Raw genomic sequence first — 24,870 nt, forward strand, 5'->3', positions numbered from 1 at the left:
CGAACCGGATCGGCCAACCCGCGACTGCGCAGTGGCTGGCGCACGTGCGGCCTGCGACTAGCGCATTTCCGCGTGCATGACCTCACACTGCCGGCACGTGTGCGCGTGTGGACCGGCCGTTTTGGGCGATTGCTCTCTGTTTGCCCGATATTTGTCCCGGTTCCAGTTCTAATACTATTTTTACGTGAATAGGGAACTAATTTATAGAAATCAGTATTTTTGGACACCTCATGGGCAAAGAAACGCTACCAAAAAAGGGCACGCGTCAACCAGGTAAGTCACCACCCGGTATTTAGGAAGAAATACTTGTAGAATTTGCTTGGATTAAATGCATGCTAGTAGTTTTGCTTCAGATTAGCTCTCCATGTAAATTATTGGTTAGATTAACTGTTATGATTGTATTGGGTGAATTACATGAGTGTTGTTGTATGCTTTAAGCTTCCGCTGTATGTATGCATGCATTTAATTTATGTTGGAATTGTGTATTCCGTGTTCCGGGTGCTTGATGGACGAATTCGCCCCATTGAGCGCTAACTTCGTGCTCTGGGTGCTTGATAGAGGTCATCGCCCCGTTGAGTCGGTATGCCTAGTTTGCATGAACTATATAGTATGGTATTAAAAGACGTTGCATGCACACTCTATTAATTGCTAGAGCCCATTTCTATGATAAGCTTAGGGAATTACTGTTAGGAGCGATATGTCGCTCCAGCCAGACTTAATTTTCCCCTAGGAACTTAGCAGTTTACCACGGCAAGAAGATACCTTGGAGTTTTCATATATTGCTAGCGTGAGAACGGTATCTATAGCTTCGTGGGAGGACCAAGGGTCCCTGATCAGTCCTTACTGCTCTTGGCCATTTCGCATGGGAAATGTGTCCCCACGTCGTACAGCCCATTAGCTGCATGGGAACGGGTTGGGTCGCGCCACCCATAAGGGGACTAAATGGGCGTAGGGGTATTCGACACACCCCTAGGCTAGGTACCATGTACTCCCAGATAGCCATGTAGAGGTAGCACCTCATAGAGTGATACCGACCATATTAGCTTGGCGTAAGAAACCTCTAGGCATTTAATGAAAGAACGGCGAACCGGTGAAACCCAAGGGGCAAGCCCAAGGGACTAAGATTAGAACCAGATGTCCTAGAACTGAATTAGGAAACCGTGGGAATCTGTTAAATTAAGATGCGAAGAGAGCCTACAAGTAGGTGGCTTATTGAGTATAATTTTTATCCTCATCCTTGCTATGTTTTTTTTTTTCAGGAGCGCGAGGCGTCGGTCAAGGGCGGGTGTGATGGAGACGGGGATTGTCACAGGGGAACGGGTTGTCCTAGGACGTCAGTCCAGTCTTTATTTTGTATTTGCATTCTTTTGAAATTTATTTTCAAACTGTCATGTGTTCGGTTTGTTTGTCGTTGGAAAACGTTTTTGGAATTTAAAGATTTTCTCAATTTCATATTTAAAGCATTTTGTGCATTTTTGTCGTGTCATTAGTCACGATCCGTAGTAAAATACTGGGTCGTGACAAATTTGGTATCAAAGCAGCCAGATTATAGGTCCTTTGGACATTTAGGATAGAGAGTCGTGTCCTCTGTGACTTCGCTCGTCAAACACATGCAGTCACGACCAGACTTTCTCACGCGACGGAAACATAGAGACAGAGGTTAAGCTAGTATTTATAGAGTATACCCTGACCGACTATGACATTATAATCGCACATTACCTAGGAAATGTGCTAAGAATGAATTGTAACCATAGAGATGAGAACCATATGTCAAGAAGGGTCTTGAGTCTTGAGGTGTTTCCTTTAGGTGTTTCTTTGGTCCTAACTTGCTTTAGGTTCCAAGCTTGCTCTAATCAACTTGAACTCTTGAACATACCTTGTTGTCCTTAGGAATAGGCCTTATAAGAAGTAGCAAGTCATTTGGAGGACGTATAGACCTTGAATTTAAATAAGTAGTCCTAGGGGCATTTTGGTCATTTTACCCCTTATTCTTGGCATTGCTACTTAACGTGTTCCAATGGCTTTCAAACTTCTCCACATCATCAGACATCACATCACATCAACAGACATCACATCCACGTGTTGTTTATTCAGTAAAGATTGTTATTGAATAAAGTGAACTTTACGATCATTAATCTAAATCCAATAAACTAAGAACACTCTGGCTATAGTATGATTACTTGAACTATATGTAGAGACATAAGAGTGGATCAAATTCAAGTATATAGTCAACATGATCTATAGTATAAGGATAAGGCTGAGTACCTTATTCTGGGGACACTATGGATGCGGCCCACTTTTGTATATGATATAAACAATGTGATCACTAAATTGTACATGTGGAGACATGTGAGTGGGGGCGTCCTATGCAATGAGTATTGCATAAGATCGGACCATGAAGAAAACCACTCTCACTTTATAATGTCGTTTACTGTTGAGACTGATTTTCTTTTCATTCGATAACCTAGGTAACTCGGTTTTAATCCTGAGCTAACCATGAACTCCTGTTTATTCGGAATTATCCTTAGATTTGCATGGGTGAGAGTGGCTCTAGTTCGCCGACTCAACAGGCCTCCCATTTCAGGGGTAAGACTGGGTGAATGGCTGGGGACGTGGGGTGCAAGACGGAATTCACTCCTACCCACTTTTAGGGATAGAAGAAAGGTAGTTCCCTTAAGCACTGACTCCAGGTCTTGAACAAGGGGCCCCACCCTCTCATTGGCCTGAGAGGGATTCGGTTTACTGGTTGGACCACAAACCAATTGTTTATTAGAGGATCAGTGAGACATAAGGAACAAGAAGTAACTTCAGGGGTAAAACGGTAAATTGACCCAGCTCTAGTTACGAACAACCTGTGAAGGATCGACTTACTAATCATGGTTATATCAGATGGACAGAAATATATCTATAGTGAGGGGAGTGCAACTACTAGGCTATAGTGGAGTGTCCTAGTAGTTAACGAATGTTGGTTAACCAGGTTAATGAGTTTAATCGGTTAATCTTGAATCGTTGGAGCCCATGATCTATAGGTCCATTAGGTCCCTCTGCTAGCTCATATCGGACTAAACCATAGAACAGTGTGACGAGTGAGTTCGAAGTGTTCGAATTCAAATTAGGGAATATGCGTTACATATATACGATATATTTAACCGCAATTTTATTTTATTTACGAAATAAACGAAAAGAGAGAATCTGAGATATTTAAATAAGATTTAAATATCTTAATCAATTATGTGTCGGAATTGACTGGGATTGGCATTTGAATTAATATTAAATATTAATTAAATAGTTTAATTAATCATTTAATGTTACTTTAATTTGAAATTCATTATTCAAATTAATTATTGAATTAAAATGAAGAATGTCAAAATGTTGACTTCATTTAATGGAAAAATCCATGTTAGTGGAATTTTGAGGTGTCAAAATTTGGTTAACTCAAACATGCATGCTTGCCACATAATCCCAAACATTTGTGTGAAATTTTAAGTGTCAAAATTTGGTGATCTCAAATTTGCATGAACATGCAAACATGACTCTTTAAATAGAGTGATCATGGTACATGAAAGGTCTTCTTCTTCTTTGTGAAAAACCTTTAGAAAAACCTCTCACAAACATTCTCTTCACATATACAAAATCCCTCCCAAGTTTAGTCACTCACCGGATTCCACAATCCCGTTCTAAGGCCGGAGGATAGTGGAGAAGACACTAGTGGTGGTTCGAAACCGGTTCGTGAGGAAAAAGGAGTTTGAACTACAAAAGGTTAGTATCTAAACTCATTAAATTTTAATACTTATGAACATGCTAGTTATTTACTATAATTGAGTTCTAAAAGTGCCTAAGATCCAAAATTAAAGCGTTGATTTTGATGTCATCCTTACCCGAGTCATGGGATACTATTGTTGCCGCAATCAGCAGTTCTCTAGGATCTGATAAACTGAAGTTTGGTGAAATTTGAGATGTAGTTCTCAGCGAAAGTATTTGCAANTCTAGGATCTGATAAACTGAAGTTTGGTGAAATTTGAGATGTAGATGGGTTGAAGACGAAGGGTGAGGCTTGTCTATGACACCTGCTTCGGAGTTCGCTCCCAACCTCGACTAGCTCCTTATTACCTAAAAAATAAAAAATAATCATGTCAAGCTTTAAAAATAAAAATTAAAAATTAAAAAAAATCCCACATAAACAACATATCCAAAATATTTATTTATTTAAATATTAAAATCAAACTTTCAAATTTATGGATACATGAATTTTTTGCCTTACCAGTTGTAGCAAATATCATAATTATCGGTTTTATAGTTGAACATACAGACATTTTCCTCACTCATATGCCACGAACATAGCATACTTTCACAACTATCTCTTTCTCTCTTATCTATGTAGACATTGAAGTAATGAAACGAGCTAGGCCATTGGAAGGAACAGTAAAACAATGTTGTGCCCCATAAATTTGGACGAAAACTGAAGTCGTAGCTGGCCAAAGGAGTCAGCATGTGGACTCCCAAGTCATCATTGCTTGATTTGCAGTGAACAGCGAGCTGATTTTTAGATTTTAGAGCATTTGTTATCTTGACCATAATCTTTGGGTTTTGGAGGAATGATCCTTCGATAGTAGTTGTTAAACCTAAAATAGATCATAACTGTATATACTAAAATAACTTTCAAGTCTTGAAGAATGTATCTTAACCAAGCTAACTCCAAACAAGTATTTGCCACCGCTCGACACTCGACTTCTGATGATGATCTGGACACATTGGTTTGCTTTTTAGACTTCCAAGGAATAATTGAATTTCCAAGGAAAATGCAGAACCTAGAAATTAATCGTCTGGAAGTTCGACANCAGTAACGGATAAATGTATTAATCTGCCAATCAACCGTCTGTATTTACTTGAATCATTCAACTTCTCCCCTTCTGTTAAAGAAAGTTTCAGATTATGCTCCATAGGAAATCTTTCTGGATGTGCTCCTGTTGTAAGACCTGTGTCTTGAAAAATGTCTAGAGCATACTTCCTTTGAGAGATAAAAATTTCTTTTCTAGACCTAGAAAATTCAATGCCTATAATATATTACAAAATCCCTAAATCTTTGATAAGGAATTTCTCGAATAAACAAGTCTTGAGATGTTGAATTTCTTTGAAAAATGTCTAGAGCATACTTGCTTGATCCTCTTAATTTCAAGTCCTTGAATCCTTTGGATCTTACATGGGGGCGCTTGTTATTTTGGGAGCTAATTTCCTTTATTTTTTTGGGGTGTTACATCATATCTCATCACTTGGCTCCCCAAATCGTATTTATCAATCACAGTTTTATACATGATCCCAAGATGAATTGGTTAACTCTTTACTAGTCTCTATGTCGTACATCTACGTATCATGAATACATGATCCTAAGATGAATTGGTCCTCTCTTTCTTATAACATTTTCCATACTACACCAAACATAATTATTTCATTCATAAGCATCGTAAACAAAACCTTAAACCAAACCACCACGAAGAGATCCAGATCAGCTACATAGGGTTCATTTGAAATAGTTCTTACTTTCTTTCATTAAATGACACAACAATTTGATAACTATTTGACAAACCCCGTTTATTGTTCTTTATAATCCAAAATGGTTTAGAAATTTTGGAAACTCCTCGTTCTCAATTTGTTTAAAAAAATAATGACCCTTTAAATTGTTATTTTACCGTCTACGATCGAGTTGCGAAATGCCTTCTTAGGGTAAGTCCGTATTTCCCTCCTCTAATATGTCATTTCTCAAGGAAAATGTATGTATTATTACCTTATGACATGATGTAAAGTGCCTTTTGTATCATATATTTGTTTTATCATTTCCTTATATAAACCCAACATTTTCTATTAATTTCTCCCAAAGTTGGGAACTTAAATAAATGGGACTACTACCCCGTGACTGTCTTCTAATAACAATTGGTTGTGAACTTGATTCGATGGACCTCCCTGTACATTGTGTTAGCATTTTCAAATATTGTCACAGTCGTACATTTTCAACCATACAACGTCACGATTTTGTCACACTCATGGAAAATCTTTTTTTTGCCTGACTTTATGGCTACATTAGACTTTAGACAAGGTTGGTCACTAACCGAACATGACTTATATAGAAACTAAACTTTGTTCAATCATACATGTAACAACTCTAACCGACTTGCCTCTACTCTAGGCCAAGCCTAAGGCTCTACCTCACCTTTACCCTACCTCAAAATCCTTCTAATGCAATGTCCCATCTGATATAGTTGTTTTGATTATCAATCGTGACCAAAATAAGTTAACAAATGTTCATATTATAATTTATGTCGATAGGTAATTAACATCGTTTATATTTCACTCGTACTAATCATGTCAAGCTTTAAAAAAAAAAAATAATAATAATAATAATAATCCCAGATAAACAACATATAAAAAATATTTATTTATTTAAATATTAAAATCAAACTTTCAAATTTATGGATACATGAATTTTTTGCCTGACCAGTTGTAGCAAATATCATAATTATCGGTTTTATAGTTGAACATACAGACATTTTCCTCACTCATATGCCACGAACATAGCATACTTTCACAATTATCTCTATCTCTCTTATCTATGTAGACATTGAAGTAATGAAACGAGCTAGGCCATTGGAAGGAACAGTAAAACAATGTTGTGCCCCATAAATTTGGACGAAAACTGAAGTCGTAGCTGGCCAAAGGAGTCAGCATGTGGACTCCCAAGTCATCATTGCTTGATTTGCAGTGAACAGCGAGCTGATTTTTAGATTTTAGAGCATTTGTTATCTTGACCATAATCTTTGGGTTTTGGAGGAATGATCCTTCGATGGTAGTCACTTGGTTAGCAAAGAATAATGAAATTAAGAGAGAAAGTGCAAGTGTTGAAAATAAACTCATGTGGTTGAAATGGGAGAGAAAAAGAGATGGGTATGAACACATTTGTTTGTGCATGATTTGTTTCACTCTTTATAGTTGAAAAGGAGTGTAATGGAAGATAACCGTTGATCTGGTAATAACCCAAAAATAAATAAATAAATAAACTAACCCATTTGTTTGTATTTCTAATTCATTATTTTCTTTTTTGTAACATATGGTTTTGTGAGAAGAAGTTAGTTGAGTATTTTAGGGTGGTAGTTATTGGGAGAGGGAAGGGATTAGTTATTATTAATTAATTCTTTTATTATTATTTTTTTTACTGTTGTTAAATAGTTTATAATAAAAATAGAACCGTGATTGATAACTGTTATTTTTTAAATGGAAAAATATATGATTGAAACTGTTATTTCTCTCTAAAATTTTTAATTAAAAAAGTAAAACTATAATATGAAAATTAATTTTATGTTATGGTCGTTCGGGTCCTTCACCTAGACTAATTTCATAGTGTTTCATGACCTAGCCCAACGAGGCTTTTATCTGGTCATCATATGTAAGGACCGGTCTGACTCGATACTCCAAAAAGGTGAGTAAACTTTCACGAAATAAAACAAACAGTATTTAAAACATAACATTACTTAAAACAAAACAGTGTTCATACATGAGTAATTAAAACACAACATAATAGTTAAAACACCGAATAAGGAACGAACACAAAATATTTCAAAACAAATGGGTTGAAGACGACGGGTGAGGCTTGTCTATGACACCTGCTTCGGAGTCCGCTCCCAACCTCGACTAGCTCCTTATTACCTGAAAAAAAAAATGCAAAATAAGGAAGGAGTACAAGACTCAGCAAGTAGCCTACTTGTAGGCTCTTTATCGTGTCCTTGATAAGCTAGGACACCACACTCTTTCTTTTCTTGTTCTTGTTTCTTTTGTAAGTAATTAGGCCCGTTCTATTTCTGACTTGGAGTTATGTTAAGAATGAGAAATAGAATTGGGACAGAAAGTTACATCTTCATTAATATTCACAATGTTTAAATAGGATACAAGCTACCGACGAATACCTAAAATTAAGGGAAAATATTAACTAACTAAATCTTGAGAGTCAAATAAAATATACTACTAATCAAATCATAAAGTAAAAAAAATATTAATTAAGAATGTATAAGATATATTCCAACACTAATTATTATAATATATTCTCCTAATATTATATCTTAATACTCCCCCTCAAGTTGGAGAGTGGCTGTCAATCACACCGAACTTGTCTTTCAAAAAATCGAACTGACTTCTTCCCAAATTTTTAGTGAAAATATCCGCCAATTGCATTTTAGTCGAAACATAACATGGTTTGATGATTCTAGCTTGTAATTTTCTTCGAACTATATGACAATCTATTTCTATGTGTTTCGTACGTTTATGAAAAACTGGATTGGCTGCTATCTGTAATGATGCTTGATTATCACAATACAATAATGCTGGTTCGGACAGTGGAACTTTCAAGTCTTGAAGAATGTATCTTAACCAAGCTAACTCTAAACAAGTATTTGTCACCGCTCGACACTCGGCTTCTGCTGATGATCCGGACACATTGGTTTGCTTTTTAGACTTCCAAGGAATAATTGAATTTCCAAGGAAAATGCAGAACCTAGAAATTAATGGTCTGGAAGTTCGACAACCGCCCCAGTCTGAATCGCAATATGCTTGTAATCTTAAGTTGATTTCAGATGGTACTACAAGTCCTTGACCAGGAATACCTTTGATGTATCTCAGAACTCGAAGAGTTGCCTCCCAATGTGGTTTTCTTGGTTCATGCATAAATTGACTAAGCACACGAACTGAATACACTATGTCAGGCCTAGTAACGGATAAATATATTAATCTTCCAATCAACCGTCTGTATCTACTTGGATCATTCAACTTCTCCCCTTCTGTTAAAGAAAGTTTCAGATTATGCTCCATAGGAAATCTTTCTGGATGTGCTCCTGTAAGACCAGTGTCTTGAAAAATGTCTAGAGCATACTTCCTTTGAGAGATAAAAATTTCTTTTCTAGACCTAGAAAATTCAATGCCTATAATATATTACAAATTCCCTAAATCTTTGATAAGGAATTTCTCGAGTAAACAAGTCTTGAGATGTTGAATTTCTTTGAAAAATGTCTAGAGCATACTTGCTTGATCCTCTTAATTTCAAGTCCTTGAATCCTTTGGATCTTACATGGGGCGCTTGTTATTTTTGGAGCTAATTTCCTTTATTTTTTTGGGGCGTTACATCATATCTCATCACTTGGCTCCCCAAATCGTATTTATCAATCACAGTTTTATACATGATCCCAAGATGAATTGGTTAACTCTTTACTAGTCTCTATGTCGTACATCTACGTATCATGAATACATGATCCTAAGATGAATTGGTCCTCTCTTTCTTATAACATTTTCCATACTACACCAAACATAATTATTTCATTCATAAGCATCGTAAACAAAACCTTAAACCAAACCACCACGAAGAGATCCAGATCAGCTACATAGGGTTCATTTGAAATAGTTCTTACTTTCTTTCATTAAATGACACAACAATTTGATAACTATTTGACAAACCCCGTTTATTGTTCTTTATAATCCAAAATGGTTTAGAAATTTTGGAAACTCCTCGTTCTCAATTTGTTTAAAAAAATAATGACCCTTTAAATTGTTATTTTACCGTCTACGATCGAGTTGCGAAATGCCTTCTTAGGGTAAGTCCGTATTTCCCTCCTCTAATATGTCATTTCTCAAGGAAAATGTATGTATTATTACCTTATGACATGATGTAAAGTGCCTTTTGTATCATATATTTGTTTTATCATTTCCTTATATAAACCCAACATTTTCTATTAATTTCTCCCAAAGTTGGGAACTTAAATAAATGGGACTACTACCCCGTGACTGTCTTCTAATAACAATTGGTTGTGAACTTGATTCGATGGACCTCCCTGTACATTGTGTTAGCATTTTCAAATATTGTCACAGTCGTACATTTTCAACCATACAACGTCACGATTTTGTCACACTCATGGAAAATCTTTTTTTTGCCTGACTTTATGGCTACATTAGACTTTAGACAAGGTTGGTCACTAACCGAACATGACTTATATAGAAACTAAACTTTGTTCAATCATACATGTAACAACTCTAACCGACTTGCCTCTACTCTAGGCCAAGCCTAAGGCTCTACCTCACCTTTACCCTACCTCAAAATCCTTCTAATGCAATGTCCCATCTGATATAGTTGTTTTGATTATCAATCGTGACCAAAATAAGTTAACAAATGTTCATATTATAATTTATGTCGATAGGTAATTAACATCGTTTATATTTCACTCGTACTAATCATGTCAAGCTTTAAAAAAAAAAAAGTAATAATAATAATAATAATCCCAGATAAACAACATATAAAAAATATTTATTTATTTAAATATTAAAATCAAACTTTCAAATTTATGGATACATGAATTTTTTGCCTGACCAGTTGTAGCAAATATCATAATTATCGGTTTTATAGTTGAACATACAGACATTTTCCTCACTCATATGCCACGAACATAGCATACTTTCACAATTATCTCTATCTCTCTTATCTATGTAGACATTGAAGTAATGAAACGAGCTAGGCCATTGGAAGGAACAGTAAAACAATGTTGTGCCCCATAAATTTGGACGAAAACTGAAGTCGTAGCTGGCCAAAGGAGTCAGCATGTGGACTCCCAAGTCATCATTGCTTGATTTGCAGTGAACAGCGAGCTGATTTTTAGATTTTAGAGCATTTGTTATCTTGACCATAATCTTTGGGTTTTGGAGGAATGATCCTTCGATGGTAGTCACTTGGTTAGCAAAGAATAATGAAATTAAGAGAGAAAGTGCAAGTGTTGAAAATAAACTCATGTGGTTGAAATGGGAGAGAAAAAGAGATGGGTATGAACACATTTGTTTGTGCATGATTTGTTTCACTCTTTATAGTTGAAAAGGAGTGTAATGGAAGATAACCGTTGATCTGGTAATAACCCAAAAATAAATAAATAAATAAACTAACCCATTTGTTTGTATTTCTAATTCATTATTTTCTTTTTTGTAACATATGGTTTTGTGAGAAGAAGTTAGTTGAGTATTTTAGGGTGGTAGTTATTGGGAGAGGGAAGGGATTAGTTATTATTAATTAATTCTTTTATTATTATTTTTTTTACTGTTGTTAAATAGTTTATAATAAAAATAGAACCGTGATTGATAACTGTTATTTTTTAAATGGAAAAATATATGATTGAAACTGTTATTTCTCTCTAAAATTTTTAATTAAAAAAGTAAAACTATAATATGAAAATTAATTTTATGTTATGGTCGTTCGGGTCCTTCACCTAGACTAATTTCATAGTGTTTCATGACCTAGCCCAACGAGGCTTTTATCTGGTCATCATATGTAAGGACCGGTCTGACTCGATACTCCAAAAAGGTGAGTAAACTTTCACGAAATAAAACAAACAGTATTTAAAACATAACATTACTTAAAACAAAACAGTGTTCATACATGAGTAATTAAAACACAACATAATAGTTAAAACACCGAATAAGGAACGAACACAAAATATTTCAAAACAAATGGGTTGAAGACGACGGGTGAGGCTTGTCTATGACACCTGCTTCGGAGTCCGCTCCCAACCTCGACTAGCTCCTTATTACCTGAAAAAAAAAATGCAAAATAAGGAAGGAGTACAAGACTCAGCAAGTAGCCTACTTGTAGGCTCTTTATCGTGTCCTTGATAAGCTAGGACACCACACTCTTTCTTTTCTTGTTCTTGTTTCTTTTGTAAGTAATTAGGCCCGTTCTATTTCTGACTTGGAGTTATGTTAAGAATGAGAAATAGAATTGGGACAGAAAGTTACATCTTCATTAATATTCACAATGTTTAAATAGGATACAAGCTACCGACGAATACCTAAAATTAAGGGAAAATATTAACTAACTAAATCTTGAGAGTCAAATAAAATATACTACTAATCAAATCATAAAGTAAAAAAAATATTAATTAAGAATGTATAAGATATATTCCAACACTAATTATTATAATATATTCTCCTAATATTATATCTTAATACTCCCCCTCAAGTTGGAGAGTGGCTGTCAATCACACCGAACTTGTCTTTCAAAAAATCGAACTGACTTCTTCCCAAATTTTTAGTGAAAATATCCGCCAATTGCATTTTAGTCGAAACATAACATGGTTTGATGATTCTAGCTTGTAATTTTCTTCGAACTATATGACAATCTATTTCTATGTGTTTCGTACGTTTATGAAAAACTGGATTGGCTGCTATCTGTAATGATGCTTGATTATCACAATACAATAATGCTGGTTCGGACAGTGGAACTTTCAAGTCTTGAAGAATGTATCTTAACCCAGCTAACTCTAAACAAGTATTTGCCGCCGCTCGACACTCGGCTTCTGCTGATGATCTGGACACATTGGTTTGCTTTTTAGACTTCCAAGGAAAAATTGAATTTCCAAGGAAAATGCAGAACCTAGAAATTAATCGTCTGGAAGTTCGACAACCGCCCCATTCTGAANTCGCTTGGATTGGATGCATCGCAATATTCTTGTAATCTTAAGTCAACTAAGGGGGGAGCTAAGTCAACTAAGGGGCAAAAATGCCTTTTTATCCCTCCAACCCTAATAGGGGTCAAAGCTGAACCCCGTCAGATCCCGTGCAAAAGAAAGAAGGTGGTAGAGAGAAATTGGAGAGGAGTCAGCCGTGAAGGTTAATGGACCACCGTTGGAGAGGAGTCACCCGTGAAGGTTAGCGAGGCCGACGCTCCGTCAAGGCCCAAGAACATTTCGTGAGGTAAGATTTCTGAATCACATTTCGCAAATCTGAGTTTTTCCTACGTGAATCGATCCTAAAATGCTGAAATATTCACTTAGGAACAACTCACGCATGGTTTGTGAAGAAGTTTGGCCGAGACCTCAACCCGAAGGTGGAGATCTGAGAATTGTTTGAGAACGGTGAGCGAACTTCCGACATTCTTAACTCGTCCAGTAGTCAAGCAAAAATTACAAAAAAAAATACTAGGACATAGCCCGTAACATGATCTAGCACTTTGCCGAAGAAATCGTATCGGTCTGGTCTACGGATCGAAAGATATGAAAATCGAAAAAGGGGATTGTGTTACGGATTTTAGAAGACAAAGAAGAAAAAGGAAAAAAAAAAAAAAGGTCGGCCGGCGAGCGGTAGAGGGCGGCGACAAGCACCAAACACACATCGACTGTCGGCTGGAGCAACGTACATTCAGCGAGGCGACGACACGTGTCACCTGCAAAGCCGAGCCGAACCAGACCGGCCGACCCGCGACTACGCAGAGGCTGGCGCACGTGCGGCCTGCGTCTGGCGCATTTCCGCGCGCATGACCTCGCACTCCCAGCGCGCGTGGACCGGCCATTTTGGCCCGATTGCTCTTTGTTTGCCCGATTTTTGTCCCGGTTCCAGTTCTAATACTGTTTTTACGTGAATAGGGAACTAATTTATAGAAATCAGTATTTTTGGACACCTGACGGGCAAAGAAACGCTACCAAAAAAGGGCACGCATCAACCAGGTAAGTCACCACCCGATATTTAGGAAGAAATACTCGTAGGATTCGCTTGGATTGGATGCATGCTAGTAGCTTTGCTTAAGATTAGCTCTCCATGTAAATTATTGGTTAGATTAACTGTTATGATTGTATTAGGTGAATTACATGAGTGTTGCTGTATGCTTTAAGCTTCCGTTGTATGTATGCATGCATTTAATTTATGTTGGAATTCTGTATTCCGTGTTCCGGGTGCTTGATGGACGAATTCGCCCCATTGAGCGCGAACTTCGTGCTCTGGGTGCTTGATGGAGGTCATCGCCCCGTTGAGCCGGTATGCCTAGTTTGCATGAACTATATAGTATGGTATTAGAAGACGATTGCATGCACACTCTGTTAATTGCTAGAGCCCATTTCTATGATAAGCTTAGGGAATTACTGTTAGGAGCGATATGACGCTCCAGCCAAACTTAATTTTCCCCTAGGAACTTAGCGGTTTACCACGGCAAGAAGATACCTCGGAGTATTCATAGATTGCTAGCGTGAGAACGGTATCTATAGCTTCGTGGGAGGACCAAGGGTCCCTGATCAGTCCTTACTGCTCTTGGCCATTTCGCATGGGAAATGTGTCCCCACGTCGTACAGCTCATTAGCTGCATGGGAACGAGTTGGGTCGCGCCACCCATAGGGGGACTATATGAGCGTATGGGTATTCAGCACACCCCTAGGCTAGGTACCATGTAGTCCCAAATAGCCATGTAGAGGTAGCACCTCATAGAGAGATACCGACCATATTCGCTTGGCGTAAGAAACCTCTAGGCATTTAATGAAAGGACGGCGAACCGGTGAAACCCAAGGGGCAAGCCCAAGGGACTAAGATTAGAACCAGATGTCCTAGAACCGAATTAGGAAACTGTGGGAATCTGTTAAATTAAGGTGCGAAGAGAGCCTACAAGTAGGTGGCTTATTGAGTATATTTATACTCAATCCTTGCTATGTTTTATTTTTTTTTCAGGAGCGCAAGGCGTCGGTCAAGGGCGGGTGTGATGGAGACGGGGATTGTCACAGGGGAACGGGTTGTCCCAGGACGTCAGTCCAGTCTTTATTTTGTATTTGCATTCTTTTGAAATTTATTTTCAAACTGTCATGTGTTCAGTTTGTTTGTCATTGGAAAACATTTTTGGAATTTAAAGATTTTCACTATTTCATATTTAAAGCATTTTGTGCATTTGTGTCGTGTCGTTAGTCACGATCCGTAGTAAAATACTGGGTGTGACAAATTTGGTATCAGAGCAGCCAGATTATAGGTCCTGTAGACATTTAGGATAGAGAGTCGTGTCCTCTATGACTTCGCTCGTCAAACACATGCAGCTCACGACCAAACTTTCTCACGCGACGGAAACATAGAGACAGAGGTTAAGCTAGTATTTATAGAGTATACCCTGACCAACTATGGCATTATAATCGCACATTACCTAGGAAATGTGCCAAGAATGAATTGTAACCATAGAGATGAGAACCATATGTCAAGATGGGTCTTGAGTTTTGAGGTGTTTCCTTTAGGTGTTTCTTTGGTCCTAACTTGCTTTAGGTTCCAAGCTTGCTCTAATCAACTTGAACTCTTAATCATACCTTGTTGTCCTTAGGAATAGACCTTATAAGAAGTAACAAGTCATTTGGAGGACGTATAGACCTTGAATTTAAATAAGTAGTCCTAGGGGCATTTTGGTCATTTTACCCCTTATTCTTTGCATTGCTACTTAACGTGTTCCAATGGCTTTCAAACTTTCCACATCATCAGACCTCACATCACATCAACAGACATCACATCCACGCGTTGTTTATTCAGTAAAGATTGTTATTGAATAAAGTGAACTTTACGATCATTAATCTAAATCCAATAAACTAAGAACACTCTGGCTATAGTATGATTACTTGAACTATATGTAGAGACATAAGAGTGGATTAAGTTCAAGTATATAGTCAAAATGAACTATAGTATAAGGATAAGGCTGAGTATCTTATTCTGGGGACACTATGGATGCGGCCCACTTTTGTATATGATATCAACAATGATCACTAAATTGTACATGTGGAGACATGTGAGTGGGGGCGTCCTATGCAATGAGTATTGCATAAGATCGGACCATGAAGAAAACCACTCTCACTTTATAATGTCGTTTACTGTTGAGACTGATTTTCTTTTCATTCGATAACCTAGGTAACTCGGTTTTAATCCTAAGCTAACCATGAACTCCTGTTTATTCGGAATTATCCTTAGATTTGCATGGGTGAGAGTGGCTCTAGTTCGCCGACTCAATAGGCCTCCCATTTCAGGGGTAAGACTGGGTGAATGGCTGGGGACGTGGGGTGCAAGATGGAATTCACTCCTACCCACTTTTAGGGATAGAAGAGAGGTAGTTCCCTTAAGCACTGACTCCAGGTCTTGAACAAGGGGCCCCACCCTCTCATTGGCCTGAGAGGGATTCGGTTTACTGGTTGGACCACAAACCAATTGTTCATTAGAGGATCAGTGAGACATAAGGAACAAGAAGTAACTTTAGGGGTAAAACGGTAAATTGACCCAGCTCTAGTTACGAACAACCTGTGAAGGATCGACTTACTAATCATGGTTATATCAAATGGACAGAAATATATCTATAGTGAGGGGAGTGCAACTACTAGGCTATAGTGGAGTGTCCTAGTAGTTAACGAATGTTGGTTAACAAGGTTAATGAGTTTAACCGGTTAATCTTGGATCGTTGGAGCCCATGATCTATAGGTCCATTAGGTCCCTCTGCTAGCTCATATCGGACTAAACCATAGAACAGTGTGACGAGTGAGTTCGAAGTGTTCGAATTCAAATTAGGGAATATGCGCTACATATATACGATATATTTAACCGCATTTTTGTTTTATTTACGAATTAAACAAAAAGAGAGAATCTGAGATATTTAAATAAGATTTAAATATCTTAATCAATTATGTGTCGGAATTGATTGGGATTGGCATTTGAATTAATATTAAATATTAATTAAATAGTTTAATTAATCATTTAATGTTACTTTAATTTGAAATTCATTATTCAAATTAATTGTTGAATTAAAATGAAGAAAGTCAAAATGTTGACTTCATTTAATGGAAAAATCCATGTTAGTGGAATTTTGAGGTGTCAAAATTTGGTTTAACCAAACTTGCATGCTTGCCAAATAAACCCCACAAGTTTGAGTGGAATTTTGAGTGTCAAAATTTGGTTAACTCAAACATGCATGCTTGCCACATAATCCCAAACATTTGAGTGGAATTTTAAGTGTCAAAATTTGGTGATCTCAAATTTGCATGAACATGCAAACATGACTCTTTAAATAGAGTGATCATGGTACATGGAAGGTCTTCTTCTTCTTAGTGAAAAACCTTGAGAAAAAACCCTCACAAACACTCAATTCACATATACAAAATCCCTCCCAAGTTTAGTCACTCACCGGATTCCACAATCCCGTTCTAAGGCCGGAGGATAGTGGAGAAGACACTAGTGGTGGTTCGAAACCGGTTCGTGAGGAAAAAGGAGTTTGAACTACAAAAGGTTAGTATCTAAACTCATTAAGTTTTAATACTTATGAACATGCTAGTTATTTACTATAATTGATGTTCTAAAAGTGCCTAAGATCCAAATTGCTTCCGCATGTGTTATATTAACACCATCAATATGATCATAAGTCAACTGAGTTTGGTGAAAATTAATTTCGAAGATGAAATTAAAGCGTTGATTTTGATGTCATCCTTACCCGAGTCATGGGATACTGTTGTTGCCGCAATCAGCAGTTCTCGAGGATCTGATAAACTGAAGTTTGGTGAAATTCGAGATGTAGTTCTCAGCGAAAGTATTTGAAAACGAGAAACTAGAGATTCATCAGGCAACGCTCTTAGTGTTGATCGAAGGGGAAGAAGTAAACCGAAGGGCCCAAACAAAGGGCGATCAAAATCAAAGAGTAGAGAAAAATCTCCATATAGAACAAACGTAACGTGTTGAAATTGTGGAAAAAGGTCACTTTCGGACAAGTTGTACAAGACCAAAGAGGAAGCAGAATCACAAATCTGGAGATGATGATAATTCTATAAATTCAGCAGAAGAGATTGGGGATGCTCTAATCCTCAGCGCGGACAGTTCCATTGAATCCTAGATTTTGGATTCAGGTGCATCTTTTCATTCGTCTCCAAATAAAGAGTTGTTCCGGAATTTCAATTCTGGAAATTTCGAGAAGGTGTATCTTGCCGACAACAAAGATTTGGAGATTAAAGGAAAAGGAGATGTCTGCATAAAAACTCCGGAAGGAAATCAGTGGACATTAAAGGATGTCAGATATATTTCTGCTCTCAAAAGAAACCTGATCTCTATTGGTCAGATGGATAGCACAGGTTATGCAACAAAGTTAGGGAAGAGTTCGTGGAAGATTATGAAGGGTGCTACGGTGGTAGCACGTGGCTCAAAATCTGGAACCTTATACACCACTGCAGGGTGTATGAACATAGCTGCTGTTGCTGAGAGTGCTTCAAATTCAAGTCTACGGCACAATAGACTTGAACCTATGAGTGCGAAAGGAATGAAGAGGCTGGCTGCGAAAGGAGTTTTAGAAGGTCTGAAATCTGTTGATGTGGGTCGTTGTGAGAACTACGTTATGAGCAAGCAGAAACGAGTTAGCTTCACAAGGACCGCCAGAGAATTGAAGAAAGTGCGGTTGGAAATGGAACCATATGTGGAGCAAGGTTCGACGAAGCAAGTGGGAGTTGAGCTTGAGTTGCAGGAAAACTCACTTAGTGATGTTGTAGCAGATACTCATGAAACTCCTGAGACTACTGCTGAGGAACCAGATGTGGAGCAAGGTTCCAAGACCACGAAGCAAGTGGGAGTTGAGCTTGAGTTGCAGGGAAACTCACCTAGTGATGTTGTAGCAGATACTCAAGAAACTCCTGAGACTACTGCTGAGGAACCAGATGTGGAGCAAGGTTCCAAGACAACAAAGCAAGTGGGAGTTGAGGTTGAGTTGCGGAGAAAATCACCAAGTGATCTTGTAGCAGATACTCAACAAACTCCTGAGGTTGTTGCGGAGGAATCAGCAGTGGAGCAAGTGACACCTGAACTGGTGTTGAGAAGATCATCCTGTACTATCAGAGTACCAGATATGTATGTACCTTCATTACACTATCTGTTGCTGATGAAAGGGAACCACAACCCTTTGATGAGGCCCTACAGTTGGAGGATACAACCAAGTAGGAGCAAGCCATGGATGATGAGACGTCTAGGCTTCAAAAATGCGTTGTACTGAGATTGAGTACGTGGCAATAGTTGAAGCTGGAAAGAAGACGATATGGATGACTGACTATCTGGAAGAATGGGCAAGAAGTAGCACGAAGATATTCTTTACAGAGATAGTTAGAGTGTCAAACAGTTGGCGAAGGAACCCGGTCTATCATTTCAAGAGAAAACACAGAAGACGATACCATTTCACTTGCAGGTTAGTGAAAGATGGTGATGTGTTTGGAGAAGATAGAGGGTGCAAAGAATCCAGCAAACATGTTGACAAAATGTGTTGATGTTGGAATATTGAGGTTGTGCAAAGCCTCAATTGATATGGTGCCATGAAGACCATGAAGATGCTCATGGTCGTTTGAGAATGAAATTCTTGGTTGACTAGATCAGTCTCCAAGTGGGAGAATTGTTAGGTTATGGAGCCTGATGCTTATTTATAGCTTGGTCAACGGTTATATCCGGTAAAGCTATATTTGGTAAAGCTATATCCGGTAAAGCTATATATGGTAAATAGCTATATATAGTAGATGGTTAAATCGGGTAAAGCTATATATAGTAAATAGCTATATATAGTAGATGGTTAAATCTTGTAAAGCTATATATAGTAAACTGAACTATATATATCCTGTTTGGTAAAGCTTTGAAATGTACTTTCTATTCTCTGTAATTCTTTATTAATGTACATACGTGAAGTCATCAATAAAAACAAATCCTTTTAGTCAGAGTTCTCCTTGCACTTTTCTCTATCCCATTCTTTGTGTTCATCTAGATCGAGCGCGTGTGTTGTTGTGCAATCCTAACATATCCTTGAGTGGTACCTAGCATTCTTTTTGCTTTGGTAGTTGTAGAGCTTGTATGGTATTGTTCTTGGTTCTCAATTTTGTAAGTTTCCAATGTTCATAATTCCTTGAGGCATAAGTTGTAACATGCATCCGTAAACATATGAATCCATCGTAATAACAAGCATGAGTTGTTCTACAAGGTCATAGATTCATAATGAATTCCTTAGAGGGTTCAAGAAGGGTCTTGAGTCTTGAGGTGTTTCCTTTAGGTGTTTCTTTGGTCCTAACTTGCTTTAGGTTCCAAGCTTGCTCTAATCAACTTGAACTCTTGAACATACCTTGTTGTCCTTAGGAATAGGGCTTATAAGAAGTAGCAAGTCATTTGGAGGACGTATAGACCTTGAATTTAAATAAGTAGTCTTAGGGGCATTTTGGTCATTTTACCCCTTATTCTTGGCTTTGCTACTTAACGTGTTCCAATGGCTTTCAAACTTCTCCACATCATCAAACATCACATGATAAGGTATACCACGGAATTTAATAGCATTTGGAGGTTCTCTAGGTCATGAACCGTAGGTAGACATCCTTAGGGGCAATATGGTCATTCTGCACCATTTCTTGGTTTACCCACCTATCCTTATCCAATGACCACCAAATTTCATATATAACCTCCACATGCAATAATATGCTCAGCATTAAAATTTCATAAGCAGCAAAGTTCATCTAGTTTGTTATTTTAATGTTACTTCAATCTCGAGCAATTTGATCGGTTCAGTGCTTTAACTCATGATTATTTGAGTTTTTCTTTTATATATCCTTAATCCACACTTGGTTTAGGAATCATGTTGAAATCCAAGCGATTCCAACAAGTATTTTTTAAGAAAAGTCCGAGGTGGCTACTTACCTCATCATCTGTGTTCGGGACTTCCAATTCTTGAGCTTTCGGTTTCTAAATTATTCCAAATTATCTTTACTAGATTCATCTTTGAGTCTAGTTTCAGTAGACATAAAGAAATTCATGAGAGCCGGTCTGAAAGGGGTCAAAATCTATCAAAATGTGTAGAAAGGTCAACATATGGCTACCTTTGACTTTGGACTTCATCTTCTTCATTGGTTGCTGGAAAGATCACCATTTCTCCTTATCATACTCCTCATGTTTTGCCTTTGTTAGCTCTATATACACCTCTAATGGGATAAATTTCTTCACAAAATGTTTAGATGAAGTTTCAAGGAAGAAGTATGGGCCAATTTTATACCTTGTCGTGGTCTATAGCTTGAATTATAACCTTCCAAAGTTTGTCGCAAAACATGTTTCTCGTCTTTTTTCGGGACAGCCGATTCTAGAGCTTTTCATTGCCCAATTCCTTCACGAAACTCGTTGGAGATCCCATATGGAATGTGTAGGAGTTGGTAGGATGGAAAATGATTAACCACAACCCTCGAATTTAGAAGAATTTTATACCTTGTCGTGGTCTGTAGCAAGTCATTTTCCTTTCCCATCTTTGTCNACATCCTACCTAAAGAGGAATAGGGGCCTTTTAGTACACATCGTAATGCAGATAATGGTTACTTATGGGTATGGATCCTAGCAACTTATTTAGCATGTTATTCACATAGTTCTAGGTACTTGGTACATGGATTATTGATGAACCTAGGTTTATACATAATGTCATGGGTTAGGCTTTAGGAGTTGAGGTTTTAGCTTAGGAAAACATTAGAGGGTAACCTAACGTGGACTAATTCGTGTGAAAACCTAGTAGCACTTTGAGGACCTCTTTCCTTCACCAAACTTATGGGTAAACTTATTTAGAAGGTGCAGGAACAAGTTTGGAAATGAACAGTGGACTATAGTTCTCGAATTCGAGGTAAACCCATGAACACGATACCCCAAAACAAAAAACTTGTATCTCTCGATTAGGTACTCGATTAAGCTTGCTTCTTGCCCCTAATAGTCTACCCTAATTCATAATTTATAGACGGATTTTTCACTACCATTGAAACGTCTAGAATTTCTATAATATCATTCTTGATTTTTTTGAATCTTTTTTCCAGAAAAGTCTTCTCCGATTGGAGTCTTCCTTTTTTAAGCACCTTGTAATTCTTATTCTATAAAAAATTTAATGATTCGGAAGTTTATAAAAATTAGAAAAAGTACCATTTTCTTAATGTTTTTTCAATTTTACTTGTTCTTTGCTTCTAGATACAACCTAGTAGGTATTATACACTGTCTCTTATTGGAGACCTTGAGTGTTGCAAATTCTCCTCTCCTTTAAAAACTTTCGGTCATCGAAAGTGCTTATTCTAAAATAAGTCAGTGTACAAGGTTCTTATTTGCCTTTTGTTTCCCAAGTGGCTTCTTCTACTCTATGATTCTTCCATAGGACCTTAACAAGAGAGATTTCATTGCTTCTTAGTTATTTGACTTTCTTGTCTATTATTTGAATCGGGTTTTCTTTATACGTTAGGTCATCTCTCAAGAAGAGAGTTTCATGAGCCAGTACGTGCGAACGATCTAGGGTATACTTCCGTAGTATGGATACATGAAAGATATTATGTACTGCAGACAAGTTTGGGCATTGCCCGATTCTATAGGCCGCAGATCCAATCCTTTCTAATATCTCAAAGGGACGGATAAACCTAGGGCTTAGCTTCTCCTTTTTACCCCACCTGAGCACCCCTCTTATGGGGTGCTACCATTAGGAATATATGATCCCCTACCTACAATTCCATGTCCTTGCGCCTTAGATCTGCATAGATTTTCTCTCGATTTTGTACGGTTTGTATCCTAGCTTTGATCTTCTGGACTGCGGCGTTGGTAATTTGCACCAGCTCTGGCCCAATAGTTGTCGTTTACCCCCTTCTTCCGAAAAGATAGGGGATCGAAATCTTCGTCCATAAAGCACCTCGTATGTGGCCATTTGTATGGTGGCTTGGCAAGTATTATTATAAGCTAATTTCATAAGGGGTAGGTACTTATCCGAGCTTTCTGCAAAATCCATCACATATACCCTCACCATGTCTTCCAATATTTGCTTGAGCATTTCTGTTTGACTATCTTTTTATGGGTGGAATGTAATAGTATAACAGCGTACCCGATGCCTTTTGTTGAATTTTCCAGAAGCGAGATTTAAATCTGGCATCTCGGTCTAATACTATTGCCTTTTGTTGAATTTTCAGAAGTGTACCCAATACCTTTACTGATGAATATTCATTTTTAATGTTAGCAAGAGTAGCTTAGTTGGGAGATTGTTAGACTGAAGATTTGAAGGTCACACGTGTTTTATCCACGTTCAACGCACCTAATACAAGTTTATTACCTGACTATACAATCTAAAAACATAACTTGCTTATTCAATCTAAAATTAGTGATTATTTCTTTCTTAAACATAATGAATTAGCGAAAATACCTTTACTTATGAATTTTCATTTTTAATATTAGCGGGGATAGCTCTGTTGGGAGAGCATCAGACTGAAGATTTGAAGGTCACGTGTTTGATCTCCATGTTCACCGCACCTGATTCTAGTTGCATAACCCGACTATTCAATCTAAAATTGTCATTGTTCCTTTATGAAATCTCAATGAATTATCGGAAATACCTAACGTGTTCTAGTTCACCGCACCTTATACAAGTTGGATAACTTGAATATCTTATTAAAAATTAATGATTATTTCTATTTAAAATTTCAATGAAGTAGCGCAAATACCTTTACTGAGGAATTTTCATTTTTAACGTTAGTGTGGATAGTTCAGTTGAGAGAGCATTAGATTGAAGATTTGAAGGTCTCGTGTTCAATCCACGTTCACCACGCATGGTTCAATTAATTAGCGGAAATACCTTTACTTAAAAACTTTCATTTTTAATGTTAGTGGGGATAGCTCAGTTTGGAGAGCGTTAGATTTAAGATTTGAAGGTCTCGTGTTCGATCTCCACATTCAGCGCACTTGTTTCTATTTGCATAACCTGACTATTCAATAAAAAATTAATCATTATTTCTTTTTAAAATCTCAATAAATCAGCGAAAATATCTTTCCTCATGAATTTTCATTTCTAATGATTGCGGGGATAGCTCAGTTGGGAGAGCGTCAGATTGAAGATCTGAAGGTCACGTGTTCGATCCACGTTCACCGCACTTGGTTCACGTTTCATAATATGACTATTCTTTTCAAAATAATCACAAGCATTGCTTGACTAAGTTGGCATAACTTGACTATTCAATTTTGTTATTTGGGATGGCTTAGTTGGGTTCAATTTTTTTATTTGGGATGGCTTAGTTGGGAGAGCATTAGATTGAATATTGGAAGGTCTTGTGTTCGATTTGCATTCATTGCACCTTATAGTTTAGTTGATTATTATTTCTTTTTAAAATATATTGAATTAGTGGAAATAGCTTTACTTATGAATTTTTACTTTTAATGTTAGCAGGGATCAGTTGGGAGAGTGTCAAACTAAAGATTTGAAGGTCACGTCTTCCCATGAGTTTATGGTGCATGACCCATTTTTTATACCATTCACCTTGGAGCGCCACCATAGTTTTGCATCGTCCATGAGATGCATTGCGACCAACGTAACTCTTAGGTCCTATGAGCAAGTTCCAGTAACCTTCAAGTATTGTTCTACGTCAAAAGTTCTCTACAGCCCAACTTATCAAACTCACTCGTATTCCATTGCCGAGGATCGAACTCGAGTCTCCTAGGTGAAAGCCAGATATCCTGACCACTGGACGACAATGGATTTTTGGTATAGTTGTCCTGAAGTCTTGTCAGATCGCTGAAGAGTTTTAGCATGATCTTTTGCTTAATGTCTAACTCTTCGACACGTCCTTCCCTGCGTGTGTTAGAGTTCTCAGGGCTACCGCGACGTTTCGAGCTGTTCGATTGTGTGGCTCTTTCTTCAAAAGAGTCAATATCAAATGTTAGGTCTTTGATTGGCAACCCATCCAGGGGAGCGTTGATTGCATCGATTCCATCAACGATCTTCCCATGAGTTTATGGTGCATGACCCATTTTTTATACCATTCACCTTCGAGCACTACCATAGTTTTGCATCGTCCATGAGATGCATTGTGGCTAATGTAACTCTCAGGTCGTATGAGAAAGTTCCTGTAGCCCTCAACTCTCAGGTCGTATAATAGAGTTCTTAGAGCTACCATGACATTTCGAGGTGTTCGATCGTGTGGCTTTTTCTTCAAAAGAGTCAACATCAAACGTCAGGTCTTTAATTGGCAACCCATCAAGGGGAGCGTCGATTAGATTGATTCCATCAACGGTCTTCCCATGAGTTTATGGTGCATGACC

The 24,870-nt window shown here is 37.6% G+C and overlaps 2 non-coding genes across 2 annotated transcripts; one reads left to right on the forward strand and one right to left on the reverse strand.

Moving 5' to 3' along the window:
* Positions 1-23,632: 23,632 nt before the first annotated feature.
* On the forward strand, positions 23,633-23,705 carry TRNAF-GAA. Its single transcript has one exon. It is a non-coding gene; the product is annotated as a tRNA-Phe (tRNA).
* Positions 23,706-24,235: 530 nt separating this feature from the next.
* TRNAE-UUC lies at positions 24,236-24,307 on the reverse strand. The gene has a single exon. It is a non-coding gene; the product is annotated as a tRNA-Glu (tRNA).
* Positions 24,308-24,870: the final 563 nt, after the last annotated feature.

Source organism: Cucurbita pepo, unplaced genomic scaffold, assembly GCF_002806865.2.
Source record: "Cucurbita pepo subsp. pepo cultivar mu-cu-16 unplaced genomic scaffold, ASM280686v2 Cp4.1_scaffold000174, whole genome shotgun sequence".
Classification (NCBI taxonomy): Eukaryota; Viridiplantae; Streptophyta; class Magnoliopsida; order Cucurbitales; family Cucurbitaceae; genus Cucurbita; species Cucurbita pepo.